Raw genomic sequence first — 18,105 nt, forward strand, 5'->3', positions numbered from 1 at the left:
AAGATGTAAATTATTGGGGCGCCTGGGTGGCACAGCAGTTGGGCGTTTGCCTTCGGCTCAGGGCGTGATCCTGGCGTTGTAGGATCGAGCCCCACATCGGGCTCCTCCGCAATAAGCCTGCTTCTTCCTCTCCCACTCCCCCTGCTTGTGTTCCCTCTCTCGCTGGCTGTCTCTGTCTCTGTCGAATAAATAAATAAAAAATCTTTAAAAAAAAAAAAGATGTAAATTATTACATCAAAATAAAATGTCAGTGGAGGAGTAAAAGGGCAAAGTATTTGTATGCAATTAAATTTAAGTAGTTATCAGTTTAAAATAAACTATATAACTATAAATTGTTTATGTAGGTTCCATGGTAACCACAAAGCAAAAAACCACAGTAGATTTACAAAAGGTAGGAAAAGAAATCAAAGCATATCACTGGGGAAAAACATCAATTCACTAAGAAAGACAGCAAGAGAGAAAGAAAGGAACAAAGAAATTATAAAACAGCCAGAAAACAATCAATAAGAGGGTATTAATAAGTCCTTACTATCAATATTTATTTAAATGTGAATTGATTAAGTTCTCCAATTGAAGGACCTAGAGTGGCTAAATTAAAAAAAGGAGAAAAAAAAAGACCCAACTATATGCTGCCTACAAGAAACGCACTTCAGCTTTAGGGGTCCACGTAGGCTCAAAGGGAAGGGATGAAAAAAAGATATTCCATGCAAACAGAACAAAAAAGAAAGTAGGGGCAGCTATACTTCTGTTAAACAAAATAGACTTTAGGTAAAAAAAAAAAAAATTGTAATAGACAAGGTTATTACAACATAAACAGGTTAATTCATCATGAAGATATAACAATTGTAAATATATAAGTATCCAACATCAGAGGACCTAAATATATTAAGCAAAGAGTAACAGATCTGAAGGGAGAAATAGACAACAATACAAAAGAGTAGGAAAATTCAAAACCCTACTTTCAACAATAGATAGATCATCCAGACAGAAAATCAATACAGAAATGAAAATCTTGAACTTTACTTTAGACCAAATGGATCTAACACATATATGCAGAACATTCCATTCAATAGCAGCAAAATACACATTCCTCTTAGGCACACATTTCTCCAGGATAGATGATATGTTAGTTCATGAAACAAGCCTTCACAAATTTAAGAAAATTGAAGTCATGCCAAGTATCTTTTACAATCACAATGGTATGAAACTAAAAATTAATAACAGGAGGAAAGCTGGAAAATTCACAAATATGTAGAGATTATAAGCACACTCCTGAACAAGTAATGAGCCAACAAAGAAATCAAAAAGAAAACAAAAAAATATTACAAAACAAATGAAAATGGAAACACAACATACCAAAACAAATGTGATGCAACAAGAGCAGTTCTAACAGGGAAGTTGATAACTGTAGATGACTGCATTCAGAAAAGAAAAAAAAAGTAAGAAAAAAAATCCCTAACTTTATATCTCAAAGAAGTGGAGAGGAAAAAAAGAACAAACTGCCCAAAGTTAGCAGAAGAAAGTAAATAATAAAGAGCAGAGCAAAAACAAATGAAATAGAGACAAGAAAAACAATAGAAAACATCAACAAAACTAAGAGCTTGTATTTTTGGTTTTGTTTTTTGGTGGCAGGGAATAACAAACTAGACCAACATTTAGCTAGACTAACAAAATTGAGAGAGAGAGAGAGGACTCAACATCAGAAATGAAAGAGAAGACATTATGACTAATACCACAGAAAAACAAAGGATCATAGGAGACTACTATGATCAATTTTATGCCAGCGAATTGGATAACCAGGAAGGAATGGGTAAACTCCTAGAACATATAACCTACCAACACTGAATCAGAAAGAAACGTAATGCCTAAACAGAACCATCATGAGACAGGAGATTGAATCAGTGATAAAAAAATCTCCCAACAAGGAAAAGCCCAGAAACAGATAATTTCCTCAGTGAATTCTACCAAATATTTAAAGAACTATAAACCTTCTTCTGAAACTCTTCCAAAAAATTGAAAAGGAAGGATACTCTCAAACTTACTTTATGAGACCAGCATTACCTTGATACCAAATCCAGAGAAGGGCACTGCAAAAAAAGAAAACTAAAAGCCAATAACCCTGATAAATACAAATGCAAAAATTTTCAACAAAATACCAGCAAACTGAATTTAATAGCACATTTAAAAGATCATACACTATGATCAGGCTGAATTTATCCCTGGAATGCAAGGATAATTCAACATACACAAATCAATGTGATACATCACATTAATAGAAAGAAGATGAAAAATCATATGATTCACAATAATTTGCCCCTCAAATTTTATAAAATACATTTTTTTCATAATAAAACCTCTCAACAAATTGGGTATAGGAGGAACTACCTCAATATAATAAAGTCTGTATATGGCAAGACCACAGCTAACATTATATATGAAAGGTTGAAAGCTTTTTCTCTAAGAACAAGGGAAGGATGTCCACTCTTGCCATTCCTATTCAACATAGATTGGAAATACTAACCTGGGCAATTAGTCAAGAAAAATAAATAAAAAGGCATCCAAACCAGAAAGAAAGAGGTAAAATCATCTTTGTTTGTTGATGATCTTATTTATAGAAAAATCCTAGAGACTCCACCAAAAAACTAAAAAACTGTTAGAACTACAATAAATTTAATAAACTAGCAGTATGCAAAACCAACATATAGAAATCAGTTGCATTTCTACACACTAACAATAAATTATCTAAAAAATAAAGAAAATAATTCCATTCACAATAACGTCAAAAACAATAAAATAATTAGGAATAAATATAGAGGCCATTCCTATAACCTTATAAATGTCTCTGCCCTTTCTCTACCTAATCTTTTTTTTTTTCTTTTCCTTCCATGGGTCAATAGCAAGTTTGCAGATAGCTTGAGTTTAAGATGATTTATGTATGTAACATTCTGTTAACGCCTCCTTTCTCTCATCTCAGATATTCACTATCTTCTGACATCATTATAATTTTGTAATTATGATTGTGATGGGGAAAATGTTCCCTGGCTATAAAGTAGTCATTTAGCTCCCTAGATTAAAAAAAAAAAATCTGTCACAAGGGGGTCTGAATAGCATAATATGTTGAACACACTGCTTCCAGAGTTTAGAAATTATAAAACCAAGTCTTGCAGTTCAGAGACATTTTTTAAAGATCCAACTTACTGCATGACTCTTTTACATTACCACACAGTTCTGGCTCATTATCCTAGTCTTGAGGGAGCTATTTTTCTAAGCAGGGGAAAGGATAAAGACATGTTAGTGTACTGATTGTGTTCCTTTGCTGCTTACTATTAAACACCCCAAATTACTGCTTGGAGGCAAACAACTTCTGATAGAGCTTGAGAATAGAGCTACTAGTGCTCCAGATTTTCCAATGAGTTCTTCCCTCATTGTATGAGTTATTTCATTTTGCAGTATACTTTGTTGCACAGCGGTGTATATTGTAATCTAGCAACTTTCATTCATCAACACAATGCTAGGCATCCTGACAAAATGCTTTTCTGCTCAAGACAAAAAAAATCTACCTAGAAAAAAGGTATTTTGACATTTGTGATATTCAACCCCCTATGTTGGCAGATGGATGAGAAAACCTCAAGATTTTCATAATCTCTCTGTCTTCCAAATGTTTCAATTCTGCTATTCAAGTTTGGGTAATTTTACAAGGGATCAGGCCATAAACTAATCAAAAATTTTGCTCACTGCATAGATTTATTCTAAGGACAACCCAGGTTCATCTCTCAATACTCAATTTTTAGGGTAGACAGAGAATGTAAGGGAGAACTGTGAATTCTTGATCTCATCCCCAGCCTATGTTAATCTTAACTGTGATCAAGCACATGACCCCATCACTGAGTTCAAACGCTAGCTTTTATAAACCAAACATTTGAGGGTACGGGCACCCTCCCAGGGCCAACACATGTAAAGTGTTTGATCCTGGGGCTAAGGCTAGCATAGCAATAGCTCATTGAACAAAAATCTTCTCTGGCATAGTGTTAAGAAAAAACTACTTCCAGGCATCAGATAGTGATTGGGCTGGATTTTTTTTTTCTAAGAATTCTGGTTACTTATGAAATCTCAGGAAGATAATGACAATGTTCATATCTAAAATGATCAAGTAAAAAGGAAACTGCTGCTTCATCATATTTTCTCATATTACTTTAACATAGCACTTTCTGGCTGAAATCAAGAATCCCAAATTGCACTTTTTTTCATCTGAAAGGATGGGCACAATAGCTTCACCTGTAATTGTTCTGAGGATCAAGCAAAGTAAAATATTCATAAATGTCCTTGCCACTGCATCTAGCATCTATGTAAGCTCCCAAACATTTCCAATTAGGAGTTAGAGAGACACAGTTAACTCTCTGCTGTTGCCCCGGTTTCTCACTTGCTCTAGATGCCACCATAAAGCTCAGCCTCTCCCCGGTTCCCAGAGTATCCTTGGATCCCTCGCCATTTACAATGACTGCACACTCCAGTTCACTTAATTAGGCTTTGGGCTTAGCCTGTTCTGTAAGTCCCTATTCCAATCCCTGTCCTTTCCTATTTGAGGACTCTGGTCCTGCTCTGCCCCATCAGACTCTTCATGCCAACTTGGAGGTCAAGAAGAAAAGAAGCTCAATTTGGACCTGGGTGGGAATGATGATAGAAGGAAACAGATGGCTCAAGAGGAGGGGAATTCCACAGATTAGATGCTTCACTTCTGGAGAGAAGAGTGAACTGTTAATGAGAAAGGGAAGGAAAGAGATGATGGGATAGAGAAACACTACCAATTCCCTGTCCAAAATGTCCTCTGTATGGATTGCTAAAGGTAAATTAAGCCATTAAACAAGAATGAAGTATGCCACCCTTCTAGACCCCTTATAGAGATGGATTTCCCTTGAAACCATTGAAAAAAAGCCCCACTTGCACAGTCCTTTCCAAGCCTTGCTTTCTTTTATTTCATGAACATGGGGAGGAAGCAGCAGTCATAGCTTGGCACCAAAGCCTGCAGGGGGTCACCCTTCTGTGCCTTGATAGTGTTCCCAGGGGCTAGTACCAATTCCGCATCCTCTATACTTCCACTCACAAGCTGTCTCTGTTAGACATCAGCCCAGTGACCAGACCATCTATATTACCCCTCAGAGAATTGCGGAAGGAATCAATAGGAACCACTAAATTGCAACTTCACACTATCTTGACAACAGAACAGACTTCAAACAGGAAAAGGGAAGGGAAAGAGAACTGAACAGTGTAGACCAGCTTCTGTGGCAGGAATCATGCACAGGGACACAAACAAGCTGGGTTGCTGGAGGGGGAGAGGTAGGGGGATAGGGTAACTGGGTGATGGACGTTAAGGAGGGCATGTGATGTAATGAGCACTGGATAGTATATATAAGACTGATGAATCACTGAACTCTACCTCTGAAACCAATAATACATTATATATTAATTGAATTTAAATAAAACTAAATAATTTTTTTTAAAGCTGAAGTGCTGCCAGGATTTGTATCTAAGTAAGAAAATGTGAAGGAAGTTGCACAGGTGGCTTTGCCAATGATGAGTTATATAGCTAACGTGAACTTTTCTAAACTACAAATTATAAAAAACGAATTTTGATCAACCATGCCAGAGGAAATACTAAATGACTTTTCTATCTTTCTCTAGAAAAAAATATTACAAAACCATTTTCTTTGTTTTGTTTTAAAGATTTGTATTCATTTTGAGAGAGAGAGAGAGCAGGGGGAAGAGCAGATGCAGAAAGAGAATCTCAGGCACACTCCATGCTAAGCACGGAGCCTGACACTGGGCTCAACCTCATGACCCCGAGACCATGACCTGAGCTGAAATCAAGAGTTGGATGCTTAGCTGACTGAGCCAGCCAGGCACCCCCAAAACCATTTTCTAATAGCCAATGGTATCTGCAGATATGGCTATAGAAGCATATAGTTGAGTACAGATAGTGCTGAAGAAACAATTCTACAGACCCTATGAAAATTAAATTCTAAACCACTGTCATTTTAGAGTTCCCATAATCTTTCTTTAAAAGTACCAAAAGAGTAAAGAGAGAGACAGAGGACAGAAAGAGATGGAGACAGAGACACAAAAAATGAGAGGAAATATAATTGGAATGGATTTAAGGTTAATAATATAAATCCTAGTTTCCCTACAAGCTGTGTAACCTACAGCAAGTCTTTTGACCTCTCTGAGCCTCAATTTTAACAATTTCAAAATCAGATAACAATCATCTCACATACAGCTTGTCATTAAAAAAAAGTAGCCATTATCACTGTTTGGCACAGCCCATGTGATACATTAAACAAAACAATATTTTTCCCAATTTGCTAGCTCACAAGCAGTCTACCCATGTCTACAAAGAAGGCTTAGATACGGACTTTATAGATGTCATGCTGCCCCCATCCAATAAAACTCTAAGCTCTATTAATAAAGGTGAGGATAGAATTGATATTAGGTCAGAAATTAGCAGCTGCTGCCTCATATACAAACTGAGGGAAATACAAGATAAATAAATCAGTTTTGTTGTATTAGTGGAATGAAAAAGAAAATGTTCATGAAGCTAATGTTTCTCCCTATAATTTTTGTATCCATTAAACTATATGCAAACAAATTTACCCAAACAGACATGTAGAAAACATAGTGGAAAAAATAAATCTGCCCAAGAATGTGGGCATCTGGATTATCTGTCAGTTACTATGTGACCTTGGACATCTAACTTCTGACCTATGGTTGTCTTATATGTAAGATATGAATAGGGCCATTAGCCATACTAATTTTACACACTGGTTATTATATGAAATCAAGTATTTGAAAGTGATTTATAAACTGTGAAATTTGGTAGACATAGTTAAGAATGTCATGGGCATTCAGAATAGGAAGATACTGCCCTTAACTAGAATTACCAGGAAGAGCCAAGTTGTAGTGTTGAGCTGATAAATGCCTGCATTGATGGAAGCCATATTACACCATGTTTCAGAGCAGTTTCAGAGCTCCATTTCAATCCCAGCTTTGCCATTTATCGGCTGGGATCTTGAGCAAGCTACTTAATCTCTGTAATGTGTCATTTTTTCATCTATAACATTATATAAAACAGAGACTATCTCATCGTGTTCAAATTAAGTGAAACAAGACAGACAACACTTTTAGCAAAGAGACTGGTATATTGCAGGTGCTTAGAAAATGAAATCAGTGATGATGATGATGATGGTGGTCGTGGTGGTGATGGTGATGATGGTGATGATCATGGTGATAGTGATGGTGATGATGATGGTAGTAATGATGGTAATGACAAAAGGAGGCACATATATGTAAATTCATGCAGAAGAGAAAAGGAGCCACTTCCTGTCCTGTAATTCCCAGAGAAATAACAGTTCTCAGGAGTAAAATATTAATATTTAGCACCACGGACAGAAGAGTATACGCTCTGACTCTGCTGAACCAAAAATCTTGGTAATTTTAATCTATATAAGGAAGTTGCAAAAAAAAATTTTTTTTTTTTTGCTATTAGCTTCTTTAGCCTTTCCTATGTGGCATACATATATACACACATTTATTCCACAAATAGTTTTAGAACAACCTCCGTGGACCAAGCACTGTGCTAGGCGTACATGACTCAAAAAGACAGACACTGTTTCTGCTCCCACAGAGCTTACAGTCTGACTGGAAAGACACAATGAAACAGCTAATTACAATAAAATTCAATAAGCATCAGAACAGAAGTTTATGATGCTATAGGGACATATAAAAGGGGGATTTTAGCAGAGGACATAAAGATCTCCCTAAAGTAATAAAGTTTACACATATTCTTGAAATCAGTTGAGTAAGAAGACAGAGGAAGCATCTCCTGGCAGAGAAAGTAGTATATGTGAAAGTGTCTTGAGTGAGAGAGTCAAGCATCTTGGAATAAATGAAGGGCACGTGGAAAGGTAGCAAAGACGAAGAACATGGGATCATCCCAGGATTGTTAAGAAGTCTTCACTTTTTCCCAAAGATTGTAGAAAACCATTGAAACACAAAAGAAGAGGCATTATCAGAACTATATATCAGTCAGTTGAGTGTGTATATATATATATATATATATATATATATATATATATATATATATATAATCAGTCAGTTGAGCATCTGCCTTTGGCTCAGGTCATGATCCCAGGGTTCTGGGATTAAGCCCTGCATCAGGCTCCCAGTTTGTTGGGGAACCTGCTTCTCCCTCTCCCTCTGCCTGCTGTTCTGCCTACTTGTGCCCTCAATCTCTCTCTCTCTCAAATAAATAAAATCTTTAAAAAAAAGAACTATAATTATGATCACTTGGATTGATACCTCTTCCACTTTATAAAAATAAAAAATTCACAAATTACAGCTCCCAACTTGTGATGTTCTCCTAATCAAAATTCTCCAGTAGCTCCCCTCTGTATACTGAATAAAATCTACCTCCTTATTCGATGCTCAAGGCTTTTCACTGTCTGGCCTCAAATACCTTGTGAGAACTATTTCCCTCTACTCCTCTTTATACATTCCATAATTCAACCAATCATTTCCAGAATTCAGCCTGGGCTTTCCTATTTTGCCTTTGATCTTGTTATTTAATGAGACTAAGAGATTCTTCCACTTTGTTTTCACTTGCCTGTATCATTCAGGTCCCATCCCAATGCTTTCTTCCTCTAAAGTCTTTCTTAATTCCCTTAGGCGGTATTACTGATTTTCCACAAAACTTCAATACTTCTTTAGTCTTTTATCTTTTCCTACTAAATACCTGCATTATATATGTTTATGTCATATATATTTTAATCTCAAATATAAGACACTGGAAAGCAAACAGCTTTGTCAATTTTCATGTCTTCTCCAGGCCTAGAGTCTGTTCCTGAACTATGGAAGAAGCACAATTAATTAGTGAATGATTGAACGGATGATAGCTTTACCACCAGAATGTCTCTGTTTCTAAGCTATAAATGGCATTGTAATTTATGGTTTCAAGTTCTCAGAACCTTGTAATCGAGTTTCTGTCTTATGAAATGTCACAAAATACTTGAATTTATGTCTATTTTTAGAATATTTATGAGTTAATTAAATAATGAGGAAGAATAAGCCTGAGAGCTTGGATTATTGTGAGAAGTAGTTTCCAGTTATAAAATAAATAAGTCATAGAGATGAAAACTACAGCACAGGGAATATAGTCAATAAAAAAGTACTCAGTGCTATATAAATATGAAAATTTGATATAACATTTAAAAATTATTTTAACATCACTTCTTGTATTGATTTTTGGTTGCCTGGTAAGGGTACCTAGAAATAGATTTATGCAGTAAGTCTGTTCCAGTTAAATCACATGTATATCTTTCTGTTGTTATTAATTGGATGACATACAAATCGAGCCTTAGAAAATGAAAAGAACATCAGATCTTGAGTCAGTAAAATTGATTGGAATCTATGAATTGCTTCTTACTTATGTGATGTTGGGCAAGTAATTAAACTCTCTGGACTTCAATTTTCCCATAATAAGGATGATAAACTCACTGCCTCATATGGTAGAAAGAACTAAGTGAGGTAATGACTATAACAGTGTTTTTGTAAACATCAGCATTTTTTGTGAATGTTTCAGTTTATTATTTACATTGATCCAAATAATAATGAAGGTCATAATATAAATAATCTATGTTATAAATACTGTATCAAAAGTAGAAAATATCTCCAAGCTATCTGTTGTATAAAACGAGGTCTTCACATCCTGGCTCTGTTTATTGAAAAGCACTGCTGTCATGCCTGAAATGATTTCTAAGGTTGGGATGGACTGAAATTCCTCTTGATAAGAAAGGTAGAAAGTATGGTTATATCAGAGGCACCAAATAAATACCTCTCATAGTAGATTTCAGTCTAACCATGAAATTTCCACCAATATTACATTAGTCAAACTCTATTGCATATTCCAACTTGTATTTAACATTCTTATTTTACTTTAATAAACCACCAATTTTGCACCAAAAAAAAAAATTCTGATTTTAGAGACCTGACATAAGCAAATTAGCTGTAATATGTTTTATTCTATAAATATTAATTGAAAGCCAACTTGGGTCCTCTCGACTATACTAGATACCTGAGAAACAATGATAAGGTGTAGTTCTTACTCTTAAGAATCTCACAAATACAAAAATGTATAATACATCCTGCCGAGTGTCAAAATAAAGGTCTGCATGGAGCATTATAAGTATGAAGCAAGACCAACTCTGGAGGCAGAATGGGAAAAGTGTCAAAATATGGCAAAATATTTGCTATATCTTAAAAAATAAATAGCAATTTTCTAGGTAAATGGACAAAAAAGTAGGTGGAAAGGATTCCAGGCCAAAGAAATAGCATGTGGAATTAAATTCCAATATATTGAAGGACATGGAAATCCTTTCCAGCTACCTCCTTCTCTAACAAGAGTGGGAAGATACTAGGTCGGTGTTTATGGCATAGTAGACATAGTTCTCTTTCATCTTTCATTTTATTTAACGTCCAGCTCTTAAACCTTCCCACTGCCCTTAAAAGGGAGAATGACTCAGTATGACAGATGTTGACACATCTGATTTTCTTTAATAACAAGATAATTACTACAACCACTTATTAATTAACTATATTACATGTAAACTTTACATGTGCAACAGGCTATCAAATGGGATGTTTTCCCATCATGTTAATGTGGGCTGGTGCTAGAAGACTGAAACCAGATGGTGATGGATACCTAAAATTCTAAAGAGAGAGACCAGATGATCTAACAGGTGGTCCAGCAAACAGGCTCAGCTAACCTTGAGCCACCTAGAGGGCATAAACAACCAGCAATGCTTGATGACTGAAGAGAAGGTGCTAGAAAGTACATGTTTCTTTAACAAGAGTATCTCAAGATGCTGTATTTTCCCTCTGCTGACCCCATTCAAATAAACTAGGTTTCAGAAATCTTGACATGTAGCCTCTAAAGCTTGGGGGAAAATTTGGTCTGGTATCTAACTTACATCCACCACCCCCTAAAAAATCTAAAGGCTATAAGTTGTTTGAAGTAGCATGGCATGACAGAGAAAGGAGGAAGTCATGTTAAGAACATCTTGCAATCTAAGAATTTCTAGAGTTTCAAGGACAAGAAAAAATGTAGACACTAAGGAGAGGATCCAGAGAGGAGTCAACTTGAATGGAATCCTGTCCAAAGGTAGGCTTAGAAAGATAAGGTGCCTGCAAAAAAGGTGTTTCAGGTAGACAGAAACTGGCTGAGAGAACTTCTAAAAAGCCAGCCATGAAGACTCCGGGAATAGCAGATGGCAAATCCCCAGAACTGAGATCCTCTGAAAAACAAAAAAGAGCCCAAGAAAGAAATGGCCAGTATTTTCTTCTGCCACATCAGCAAGGCACCAATGCCAGATAAACCATGCTAGCAAGAAAGAACTTTTCTTTCATTTCTTCCCTTGCCCAGGCTCCACCCTGTAAGAGCAGAAGCAGTGTGGTCAACGAGGGGAAACTGAGGAAAAGAGAAACATGGGACAATATTGGGTAAGTTCACCAGAACCTTCTCCCAACCATGGTTTTCTAACCGGAGACAACCTCAAGCTGGGCACAGCAAAAAGCTCAGAATTAAATGAGAAATGTAAGTTTTGAAATTAAAACGGACTGGACTTTTTAATACCTGAATAATAAGACTATATATTAACACTTAAGAATGCTCAGAAAACGTGTGGTTATCTGCTTGAGATTTCATCCAGGGGAAATGAAGGACTCAACGGAACAATTTTAAAGGAATGCTGGAAAAAAAAAGATAAGTGGCTTTCTGTTCATGTACTACTGAGCCTATAATGTTCAATAAATCAATTACATATAAGGTATTTCATGAAATTGTCATGAAATCCTGTGAGTTTTGCATTATCAATTTGATTTTACAGAGGATGAAACAAAGTCTTGCATAGATAGGGTAAATTGTTGAGAATCACCATCTGTAAGGGTAGATTTAAATACAGATTGGCCTACCTCCAAATCTGGCACTTAACATTGAAGCTATTTTGCCTTCTCATTACATACATTATAAATTTAAGCTAACAATACCAACAAACAGACCTGTCTGTGAAGGTCCTTAAAATTTCACTTAAAACCCACATTTCAGAAAAAGATGTAATAGAGGTGTGGGAAGAAAGGACTGAGAATAGCTAAGGGACAAATAATACCTATAACTGGGCCAGTAATACCCTCACAAACTCTTCCTGTTTATTTTTTAGAATATGGATGAAGTATATTGATTTAACAAAAAATTTATTGAGTTTCTGCTATGTGCAAGGCAATATTTTTGGCAATAGAGACACAAAAATGAACATGTTTCCACTCCCATAGAGATACAGAAACAGCGGATGTTACAGTGCAATCAGCACACTATGAAAGCGCACGCACACACACAAGTTGTGTTTTTCCACAATGTCCACTTTATTTACTCACAAAGCAAAGTTAAACCACAATTACAAAACAGGTTCAGGATTCCGAAATCAATGACATTTCACCATGTGATTAAACTTGGCTTCTTCCACAGCACACAGAGCAGGACAGAAGACAAGCCACACAACAAACAAGATAAAAGAAGGGGGTAGGAAGTTAAGGAACCAAATGCGAAGTCAGTCTGTGGGCACGCAGTTGAGATAAGTAAGGCCTCTGTCTGGTCAGGTCAGCCCTTGCACTTACTGCTTCTGATGTCCCAGCAGGGAAGGATCTTGGTTCTGGTCGGAGATCAATCGGGCAGAGCCTTGGGCAGCAGTTGCCTTTTTAAGTGGTCAGACATAGAGGGGTCAGTCTGAAGAGTCTGACGGTTTGCTGCCAAAATCCTTCCCTTTTTGAAGGGATTTCATCAGTTTTGGGTCTCTCCAGACCTCCTCTGGTTTTGCTTCTTATCATTTCTTGGGTGTCAGTTGATGATGGTCCCGGCGATCTCTCCTAGCTGCAGTACCTTAACTGCTTGTGTCCTTGCCTGACACAGGCACCTGCTTGACACGAGAGACTCCATTTTCCTAGCTACGTACAACCAATAGTAGCCCAGTCTGTTTTATAATGTAAATGTGTGCACACAGAGAAGGGGAGCTGATCTTGACGTGATGGTTAAAGAAAGCTTCCTGGAGGAAGTGACTAGTAAGCTGAGACCAGAAAGATGAGTGGGCAAGGCAAAGCAAAGAGGACGTAGACATGTTTTCCCGACAGAGGGAAGAGCATGTGAAGGCCTGGATGCAGAAGAAGATGTGACAGGTTCAAAGAACTAAAAGAGGTTGAGAAGTGCCAAGTCACATGGCTCAAGGGGAGATGGTGAAAGATTCGGCTACAAACAGAGAAGAGGCCTGATGGGCCACATTAAAAGGACTTGGACTTAAGTCTAAAAGGAGTGTGAATAAAAGGAGGCTGCAGCAAACAGTGCACGGGTTTACACAAATTCCTGAAATCATATAAACAATACAACTTCTGAAAAACCTCTCCCTCTGAACTCAATCCAAACTACAGCTCTGATCCAAAAAATGGAGAAAATGGGTGGAATGCAATGAACCAAATTTAATTACCAGCTTTATAAAAGCTGGTCTTTTTCTTTAGCCTGCACCTCATGCTGGCACGTGCTCAGGAAAAGGCTCAGTTCTATTAAAAGGACCATCCTGTAACTGATGCATGCATTCAGGCACCCACATAGGTAAAGATCCACCCACCACCACAGCAAACACAAAAAACAAAAAGAAATCTGGTCATCAAAATTTCTAAAATCATTGGAATTAAAATTGAGATGCCCTTTGCATTTTGAATCATGGAAATTTATTTTATCATGTTGACTATGATGCAAATTTACTGGTTACTATCATTGAATACTCTGCCATGCTACAAAGCTGTTTCTGTGTATTTTTGTTTATTGGTTTGTTTGCTGTTTTTTGCTTTGTTTTGTGTAGAAACAGAAAATTGCTTAACAGAGACACAGATCCAGGATTCTCTGCCTTTTCATCAGTCTAAAGCTAAAACAGCCAGGCCCTTGTTATGCCTAATTTTTTCCTTTCTTTTCACTTCTTTCTTCTAGTTATATTTTTGGGCACTAAAGGAAAATGGGGTAAGGGAACTTGCATCTATTAATTAATATGATAAATACAATAAAAACTGTCATTTTTTGAGCTACCACTCAGTAAGTAGCCCAATATTGGTCATTTTGCATATATTATTTCATGCAAACGTCTCAAAAATCCTACGACCTAAGTAATATTATCTTTATTTAAGATGAGGAGCTAGAGCTCAGAAAGAGTAGTGCTCTCCCTGACTCCAGAGGCATTATATATCCTTATAGTAGTTGAAACTAACCTTCAGCCCCCCTCATAGTTTCACTCAGGACCAGTCATGGATAGGCTGGACAGAAGTAAAATAAAGGCACTCCTTTTTAAGACATAGAATGTGTTGACTTCAGAGAATATACATATATATATACATATAATATATGCACACTGCACCCTTATCCTTTCCTTTATCTAGATCCTTAATTTTGATCAAGGGGAAAATTCAAATTTTCTTTTGTTTCACAAATCTATTTTTCATTAAAAGCAGACATTCTCTCAAGTAATATTAAGTATTGGGCAGGCAACCAAAATATATTGCCAAATTCCGTTCTTAATTTGGTCTGTGAAGCTATTTCTAATCTTTTTCTGACAATGAGTTTTCCAGGCTGACAATGGCTCAGCTGGAAAAAATATAAAATTTATAATTTCTCTAACCTTAAGAGCTTTTGAAATAGCAAAATTTGAAATTTCAGGTTTATATGTCATGAAAGATTTCATTTTAAGGTGAGATTACATGCAAAGAACTACTATGAAGTTTGATACATGGTGAGCACTCCACAACACCTGCATTTCTAGTCATGATTATCAAACACTCAGGTTCTTCTTCACAGACTGTCTCAGTGTACATAATGGTTGTAAAACACAGAACATTTTGTAAGATACATGTCCATTTGCAAGCAAGAAGGCAGGCAGATGTAGAAAGCTGAAATTCATTGCTTTGCTCTAACTAATATTGATGGGACCGCTTTGCTAATCCCTAAAATTTTGAAATACACTGAAGGTATAATATTCATCAAGTAACTTAAAAAGCCCCAAGCCTGGGATTTAGCTTAGGGACTGGGAGAAAAAAAGAGAAGATTTAAAGATCAAGATGGGAATCCATGCCCACAGGATTAAAAAACATCACCTGCTCTATCCACTTCCTATTTTTTCTACAGTAAAGTGAAATATAATAATGAATAATAAATAATAATGGAAATCTATATGCTTACAGAAAATGAGGAGTGTAGCCCAAATAAAAGCAGAGTTGGAGAGTTAGCCAATCTCAGATTAATCATAGGTGAGGGTTGAACATCCACTGGGAAAACAAATGGAATAATCTACCAGCATAATGTTTTTGCCATCCTAATTTAGAGTGCTAAATTTATAGGGTAGTTGTTTTGGGGAAATGTATTTCTAAGGTCTTAAAGTAGTCTCAGAGAAACTAGAGTTTTGACAAAGCAAATTTCCTATTCTGGGGATTTCTTCTAGTTTATCCTAGAGATGGATGGGCTGCTTGCTGAATATGAGAGGGGGCTGGCAAGGCTATCTCATCACAAGAGCAAACCTGGCACTTAAAGAAGGTTGCCATCACAAACACATTAAAGAAATACTTTTCCCCAAAGACAAAGATTTTTTATTTAGATATTGTTAATCATAACTCCCTCTTTATTCCATAACTATAGTTGAAACTATATTCCAGCAAAGGCAAAGTTTATCTGACAGATTCCAATAATAAATCACATAATCTCTGACAGAACTCTCTCAATATGTAATTAAACCAACTTAGACCCCTTTGTCAGATGGAGTCAAAGAAAAAATGTTGCATTTTTCAACTAAGGGACCACTCTAAAAATTAGAACTACATCTTTTATTAAATGGTTTCTTTAAAATTTACAGAATACCCCTTAATTTTTCTTTTTAATGAAATTCAATGAAGTATTAAAGTTCTCAGTAGAAGGAAACAATGATTAAAATAAAAAATTATGAGATCAAGAAGTATTTTTTGGGGAATTAAAAAAATTAAGAACAATTTTGAAAGTATAATTGGGACAATTAGAAACTATTACAGAAATTATATTATGAACTGAAGGAAAACTTGTGATTATCCTAAAGGAATAGGAAAAGAATAAAGATGAAAATTATATGAGTCACTCAAGAAAAAGGAAATCTCATCCTCCTCCTCAGCTCTGCTAAACAGCAGAAGCATTTGCTCACAGTAAGTATCAATGGTCCAACCTCATTAAAAGTCATCACTACTATTTGTACAATAAGAGCATGTTGGACAAAATGAAAACTGATGACTGTTGCCCACCTGTGCATCAAATAATAGGCAGACAGACCTTGGACTGTCTACCTATGTGCTATGGAACCAGCAGGAACAGCAGAACCTGCCCCAACTCCTCTCAGCCATAGTTAGAGAAAACCTGGAGAGCAGTGACTTAAGAAGACAACCGCAATAAGAGAGAATTTACGGAAGTCCAGCCTTCCTGAGGGGAGATTTCACCATGTTTTGTGGGGGGGGGGAGATACACACACACGCACACGCACATAGACATTGGAGATGGTAAGATGAATTTTGCCATCACTGCCTCTCCCCCAGGGTGACAGAGAGAGGCTGAATTGGCCAGCAGCAACCACTCCTAAAGGGGAAAGAATAGTGGTGAGTGAGTGCCTTGCTACCCCAGTTGTGCAGGACACTGCTAAAGAAACCTACTTCTCTGCAGCAACACCCAGAGTACTGAGGTGGGAACTCCATGACTGGGGAGAGACAGGAGATCGGAAAAGAGGTAGATAAGAACATCAAAAGGCATGAAAGGGATGCAGTTCCTGCTGCCAGCACTCAGGAAGGACCTCAGCAGAAGTCATCCCTCAACCCTCTGGGAGAACCTTACCTGAAGATCTCCCCACTGGCCTGCAGATCGTCCCGGCACCCAGAGTGCTAAACCGACACCTCTACCAACTCCTTGGGCACACTCTCTAGTGCAGCAATCAAACACCAGGAAACAGAGTGCTTTCTGAGCCACAGACCAGTTCTGTGGGCAAGGGAAAAACTACGAATGAGCTGTAGTGTCACTTTCTGGCTTGATGAGCTTCAAGAACCAAAATAGATATAAAAGCTTAAGAATTCTGCTACATGAGGGAGTAACAGGTGTGGAGCAGGTGTATCAATACAAAGTCAGAGAAAACCCTAGATATAAGAGTACCAACAAACAATATCCCACCTAGAGGCAACTAGTAAAAATTTAAGAAGTGGTTTACTATTTCAAATGCAAAGTAACAATGAAAACTTACAAGGAATATGAAAAATCAAGGAGATATGCTATCACCAAATATAATAATAATCATCCAATAACCAAAATCAAAGCATGGAATTTTGTGATTTAGCTGAAAAATAATTCAAAATAGCTGTTTTGAACAAGCTCAATGAGCTATAAGAAAAAAAAATGGAAAACCAATTCAACAGAATCAGGAAACTAATACATAAACAAAATGAGAAAATTAACAAAAAGGTAGAAATAAAAATAGAACCAGACAAAATATCTGGAGCTGAAGGATTCAACGAATGTAATGCAGAATGCAAATGAGAATCTTGGTGGTAATCATATTGCATTGCAATATATAAATGCATCAAATCAATATTTTGCACACCTGAAACTTACACAATGATACATATAAATTATATCTCAAAAATAATATATTAATAATTATAATATATTGGGTGATTATAGCATATAGATAGATGATAGATAGATGAAATAAATGACAGTTGTATCACAAAGGATGGAAGGAATTGTGACTACTCTGTTATAAGATACCTACACTACACATGAAGCAGTATAGTATTTTCTAAAAGAGAAGTTAGATTAGTTAAAAATACAGATTGTGAACTCTAAAGGAAAAATATCCTTAGGGTATAGATAATAAAAACATTTTAAGAAGTATAAATGATATACTAAGAAAAGAGATAAAGTGAAATCATATAAAGTATTCAGTAAGCAGAGAAGGCAGAAAGAAACAAGAA

The sequence above is a fragment of the Ursus arctos genome, unplaced genomic scaffold (assembly GCF_023065955.2).
Source record: "Ursus arctos isolate Adak ecotype North America unplaced genomic scaffold, UrsArc2.0 scaffold_11, whole genome shotgun sequence".
Classification (NCBI taxonomy): domain Eukaryota; kingdom Metazoa; phylum Chordata; class Mammalia; order Carnivora; family Ursidae; genus Ursus; species Ursus arctos.